This window comes from Bos javanicus, chromosome 2 (genome assembly GCF_032452875.1).
Source record: "Bos javanicus breed banteng chromosome 2, ARS-OSU_banteng_1.0, whole genome shotgun sequence".
Taxonomy (NCBI): Eukaryota; Metazoa; Chordata; class Mammalia; order Artiodactyla; family Bovidae; genus Bos; species Bos javanicus.
Window position 1 is genome coordinate 90,009,679 of NC_083869.1, and position 6,567 is coordinate 90,016,245.

The 6,567-nt window shown below is 40.4% G+C and overlaps 1 protein-coding gene across 2 annotated transcripts in view; it reads right to left on the bottom strand.

The window, feature by feature from the left end:
* The window catches only part of FLACC1 (flagellum associated containing coiled-coil domains 1), a 53,095-nt gene extending 52,159 nt beyond the window's left edge, over window positions 1-936 (bottom strand). The window contains exon 1 of one of the 2 annotated variants that reach the window (XM_061381600.1): window positions 405-936. The gene's annotated coding sequence lies outside the window, so the exon portion shown is untranslated. The remainder of the gene's footprint in view (window positions 1-404) is intronic. The other variant, XM_061381591.1, reaches the window with a different exon arrangement.
* Window positions 937-6,567: the final 5,631 nt, after the last annotated feature.

The window sequence follows — 6,567 nt, forward strand, 5'->3', positions numbered from 1 at the left end:
TATTCTTGCCTGGGAAATCCCACGGACAGACGAGCTTGGCAAGCTACAAATCCAAGGGGTCACAAAACAGTTGGACACGACTTGGCAACTAAACAACAGGATATCTAATAGATATTTCCATATCAACATGGATAGATCTAATGCATACACAGTGGCTAGATGTGCATTTTATGGCTCTAAGACTATAGGGGTGTGTGTGTGTGTGTGTTTTAGAATCTTGCTCCTCATTCTTTTCCTTTCCTATATCTCTTTCTGATGATTTTACCCAAGACTTAGTGGACTGAATGTGCCAGTTGGTGACCCTGTAGTCACCAGTGAGCAGCTGAGCCTCCAGAAAGGTCACTGGTTAGCATTAACAATCAGAAGAAAAAAATTTTTATGAAACATCTTTTCAAAGAGCTTACCTTGGACTTCCCAAAGATTTGTTTTCCCCATGTAGTTTCTTTTCAATTCAAGAGGCTTAAAGTCACCATAAGGTTAGATAAACTCTTTTCATCAATGCAAAATCAGAATTAATTTTAGGTCAAATCTGGAGGGTTCCAGGATGCGAGACTGTAGTGGTCATTCCAAGTGATTGAAATGCCAGAGCAGAAAATCCACAGTTTTCCAGGGAATCCAGTCAAAATCTTTCACAAAGGCTGACCTGGCATGAGCATGAATTTCCCTTCTGAAGACAACCCAGTTTGAGTCTTTTAGTGTTGCAGTGTAAGTCAAACTAGAGGAGAGAGTCACCCCTTCACTGAGACTCTCTTGTGAGAGTTAGAGTTGTGAGATTTTTCCTTAGCAGATGGTGGGGGAAGGTTTGTTTCTTTTATTGCTATGGAAACAGAACGGCAGCATCTCATTGGCTCAGGCCCTCAGCTCTTAAGAGAGAAGGCTGGAGAAGCAGCCATTAAAAAATTCTCCAAGACGTGAGACAAGATATGATTAAGACATACTACCAGAGGAAACAGAATTAAGTAGTACTCCTAGGCTTAGTAGGCTGTGGCAGGATCTGTGATGGGTTTTAGATTCTTATCATTTGCTCACAGAAACCTAAAACTCTAAAGCAGGCACTTTCTTCCTTGAATTTCAGGCTTTGAAATCTGTTAAAGTGCCAGTCCTCCGGGGCAGGAGACCTTTTCAGTTACCAAGAAGCTCAGATTTTTTCCCGGAAAGAAAACTGCTTTTACTCATTACACAAAAAAAGAAGCTTGTTTATCAAAGACCAGTAGCTTTTATTTTTATTCTACTGCACCTCACTGTATTTTACACATTTTATTTAAAAAATTGCATGAAATAATACCCTTATTACATACTATTTTATCTTTCTTTTTAAAATAATTTAAAATTTTTACTTATGTTTAAAAATTATTTTAAAAATTTATTTTATGTTGGAGCAGAATTGATTAAGAATGTTGTGTTAGTTTCAGGTGTAGAGCAAAGTAATTTAGTTATACATATACATATGTCTATTCTTTTTCAAATTCTTTTCCTATTTATGTTACTACAGAACACTGAGCAGAGTTCCCTGCACTATACAGTAGGTCCTTGTTGTCTATTTTAAATGCAGTAGTGTGTACATGTTAAGACCAAATTCCCAATCTATTCCTTCTTTTAACTATTTTTAACAATTCTTCTAGTTAAAATGAAAGCTGATTATAAATCCACCTTATTGATTTCATGATTTGCTGATGAGTCATACGCCAAAGCTTTTAAAACATTGCTATAAGTTCATCCATTCATTCTACTCCATCAGTTCAGTTCAGTTCAGTCACTCAGTAGTGTCCGACTCTTTGCGACCCCATGGACTACAGCACGCCAGGCTTCCCTGTCCATCACCAACTCCTGGAGCTTGCTTAAATTCATGTCTATCGAGTCGGTGATGCCATCCAACCATCCCATCCTCTGTCGTCCCCTTCTTCTCCTGCCTTCAATCTTTCCCAGCATCAGGGCTTTTCCAATGAGTCAGTTCTTTGCATCAGGTAGCCAAAGTTTCAGCTTCAACATCAGTCCTTCCAATGAATATTCAGGACTGATTACCTTTAGGATGTACTGGTTGGATCTCCTTGCTGTCCAAGGGACTCTCAAGAGTCTTCTCCAACACCACAGTTCAAAAGCATCAATTCTTTGGCACTCAGCTTTCTTTATAGTCCAAACTTACATCCATACATGACTACTGGAAAAACTATAGCTTTGACTAGAAGGAAGTTTGTCAGCAAAGTAATGTCTCTGCTCTATAATATGCTGTCTAGGTTGGTCATAGCTTTTCTTTCAAGGGCAAGCATCTTTTAATTTCACACACGCAGTCACCATCTGCAGAGATTTTGAAGCACCAGAAAATAAAGTCTTTCACTGTTTCCACTCTTTCCCCATCTATTTCCCATGAAGTGATGGGACCAGATGCCATGATCTTAGTTTTCTGAATGTTGAGCTTTAAGCCTGGTTTTTCACTCACTTCTTTCACTTTCATCAAGAGGCTCTTTAGTTTTTCTTCACTTTCTGCCATAAGGGTGGTGTCATCTGCATATCTGAGGTTATTGATATTTCTCCCAACAATCTTGATTCCAGCTTGCGCTTCATCCAGCCTAGCGTTTCTCATGATGTACTCTGCATAGAAGTTAAATATGCAGGGTAACAACATACAGCCTTGACGTACTGCTTTCCACATTTGGAACCAGTCTGTTGTTCCACGTCCAGTTCTAACTGTTGCTTCTTGACCTGCATACAGATTTCTCAAGAGGCAGGTCAGGTGATCTGGTATTCCCATCTCTTGAAGAATTTTCAGTTTGTTGTGATCCACACAGTCAAAAGCTTTGGTGTAGTCAATAAAGCAGAAGTAGATACTTTACTGGAACTCTCTTGCTTATGTGATGATCCAGCGGATGTTGGCAATTTGATCTCTGGTTCCTCTGCTTTTTCTAAAGCCAGCTTGAACATCTGGAAGTTCATGGTTCACATATTGTTGAAGCCTGGCTTGGAGAATTTTGAGCATTACTTTGCTAGCCTGTGAGATGAGTGCAATTATGCAGTAGTTTAAACATACCTTGGCATTGCCTTTTCTTTGGGATTGGAATGAAAACTGACCTTTTCCAGTCCTGTGGCCACAGATGAATTTTTCAAATTTGCTAGCATATTGAGTGCAGCACTTTCACAGCATCATCTTTTAGTATTTGAAATAGCTCAACTGGAATTCCATCACCTCCTCTAGCTTTGTTTGTAGTGATGCTTCCTAAGGCTCACTTGACTTCGCATTCCAGGATGTCTGGCTGTAGATAAGTGATCACACTATCGTGGTTATCTGGGTCATGAAGATCTTTTTTGTATAGTTCTTCTGTGTATTCTTGTCACCTATTTTTAATATCTTCTGCTTCTGTTAGGCCAATATCATTCTGTCCTTTACTGTGCTCATCTTTGTATGAAATGTTTCCTTGGTATCTCTCATTTTCTTGAAGAGATCTCTAGTTTTCCCCATTCTATTGTTTTCCTCTATTTCTTTGCATTGATCACTGAGGAAGGATTGCTTATCTCTCCTTGCTATTCTTTGGAACTTTGCATTCAAATGGGTATATCTTTCCTTTTCTCCTTTGCATTTAACTTCTCTTCTTTTCTCAGCTAGGCAATGGCACCCTACTCTAGTACTCTTGCCTGGAGAATCACAGGGTGGAGGAGCCTGGTAGCCTGCAGTCCATGGGGTTGCTAAGAGTCGGACACGACTGAGCGACTTCACTGTCACTTTTCACTTTCATGCATTGAAGAAGGAAATGGCAACCCACTCCAGTGTTCTTGCCTGGAGAATCCCAGGGACAGGGGAGCCTGGTGGGCTGCCGTCTATGGGGTCGCACAGAGTCAGACATAACTGAAGTGACTTAGCAGCAGCAGCAGCTTTTCTCAGCTATTTGTAAGGCCTCCTCAGACAGCTATTATGCTTTTTTGCATTTCTTTTTCTTAGGGATGGTCTTGATTACTGCTTCCTGTACAATATCATGAACCTCTGTCCATAGTTATTCAGGCATTCTGTCTATCAGATCTAATCCCTTGAATCTATTTCTCACTTCTACTGTATAATCATAAGGGATTTGATTTAGGTCATACCTGCACGGTCTAGTGGTTTTCCCTACTTTCTTCAATTTAAGTCTGAATTTGGCCATAAGGAGTGCATGATCTCAGCTACAGTCAGCTCCTGGTCTTGTTTTTGCTGACTTTATAGAACTTCTCCATCTTTGGCTACAAAGAATATAATCAATCTGATTTCAGTATTGATCATCTGGTGATGTGCATGTGTAGTCTTCTCTTGTATTGTTAGAAGAGGGTGTTTGCTCTGACCAGTGTGTTATTTTGGCAAAACTCTGTTAGCTTTTGCCCTGCTTCGTTTAGTACTCCAAGATCAATTTGCCTGTTACTCCTTGACTCTTACTCCTTACTCCTGTTACTCCCTGGTATCTCTTGACTTCCTACTTTTGCATTCCAGCCCCCTATCATGAAAAGGACATCTCTTTTGGGTGTTAGTTCTAGAAGGTCTTCATAGAACTGTTCAACTTCAGCTTCTTCAGCATTACTGGTTGGAGCATAGACTTGGATTACTGTGATACTGAAAGGTTTGTGTTGGAAATGAACAGAGATCATTCTGTCATTTTTGAGATTGCATTCAAGTACTGCATTTCAGACTCTTTTGTGGACTATGAGGGTTACTCCATTTATTCTAAGGGATTCTTGCCCACAGTAGTAGATATAATGGTCATCTGAGTTAAATTCACCCATTCCAGTCCATTTTAGTTCACTGATTCCTAAAATGTTGATGTTCACTCTTGCCCTCTCCTGTTGACCGCTTCCAATTTACCTTGATTCATGGGCCTAACATCCAGGTTCCAATGCAATATTTTTCTTTACAGCATCACACTTTATTTCCATCACCAGTCAGATCCACAACTGGGTGTTGTTTTAGCTTTGACTCCATCTCTTCATTCTTTCTTGAGTTATTTCTCCACTCTTCTCCAATAGCATATTGGGGACCTACCCACCTGGGGAGTTCATCTTTCAGTGTACTATCTTTTTGCCTTTTGTACTATTCATGGGGTTCTGAAGGCAAGAATACTTGCCGTTTCCTTCTCCAGTGGACCATGTCTTGTCACAACTCTCCATCGTGACCTGTCTGTCTTGGGTGACCCTACATGACATGGATCATAGTTTCAGTGGGTTAGACAAGGCTGTGGTCCATGTGAGCAGTTTGATTAGTTTTCTTTGATTGTGGTTTTTATTCTGTCTGCCCTCTGATGGATAAGGATAAGAGGCTTATGGAAGCTTCCTGATGGGAGAAACTGACTGAGGGGGAAACTGGGTCTTGTTCTGATGGGCAGAACAAAAGCTAGAGAGGTGATGGAATTTCAGGTGAGCTATTTCAAATTGTAAAAGATGATGGTGTAAAAGTGCTGCACTCAATATGCTAGCAAATTTGGAAAACTCAGCAGTGGCCACAGGACTGGAAAAGGTCAGTTTTCATTCCAATTCCAAAGAATGGCAATGCCAAAGAATGCTCAAACTACTGCACAATTGCAGTCATCTCACAGGCTAGCAAAGTAATGCTCAAAATTCTCCAAGCCAGGCTTCAACAATACATGAGCCATGAACTTTCAGATGTTCAGGCTGGTTTCAGAACAGGCAGAGGAACCAGAGATCAAATTACCAACATCTGCTGGATCATCAAAAAAAAGCAAGAGAGTTCCAGAAACACATCTATTTCTGTTGTATTGACTATGCCAAAGCCTTGACTGTGTGGATCACAATAAACTGTGGAAAATTCTGAAAGAGATGGGAATACCAGACTACCTGACCTGCCTCTTGAGAAACCTGTATGCAGGTCAGGAAGCAACAGTTAGAACTGGACATGGAACAACAGACTGGTTCCAAATAGGAAAAGGAGTACGTCAAGGCTGTATGTTGTCACCCTGCTTATTTAACTTATATGCAGAGTACATCATGAGAAATGCTGTACTGGAAGAACAAGCTGGAATCAAGATTGCCGGGAGAAATATCAATAACCTCAGATATGCAGATGACACCACCCTTATGGCAGAAAGTGAAGAAAAACTAAAGAGCCTCTTGATGAAAGTGAAAAAGTTGGCTTAAAGCTCAACATTCAGAAAACTAAGATCATGGCATCTGGTCCCATCATTTCATGGCAAACAGATGGGGAAACAGTGGAAACAGTGGCTGACTATTTTTATGGGCTCCAAAATCACTGCAGATGGTGACTGTAGCCATGAAATTAAAAGATGCTTACTGGTTGGAAGAAAAGTTATGGCCAACCTAGACAGCATATTAAAAAGCAGAGACTTTACTTTGTCAAGAATGGTCCATCTAGTCAAGGCTATGGTTTTTCCAGTAGTCATATATGGATGTGAGAGGTGGACTATAAAGAAAGCTGAATGCCCAAGAATTGATATTTTTGAACTGTGGTGTCGGAGAAGACTCTTGAGAGTCCCTTGGACAGCAAGGAGATTCAAACAGTCCATCCTAAAGGAAATCAATCCTGAATATTCACTGGAAAGACTGATATTGAAGCTGAAACTCCAATACTTTGGTCACCTG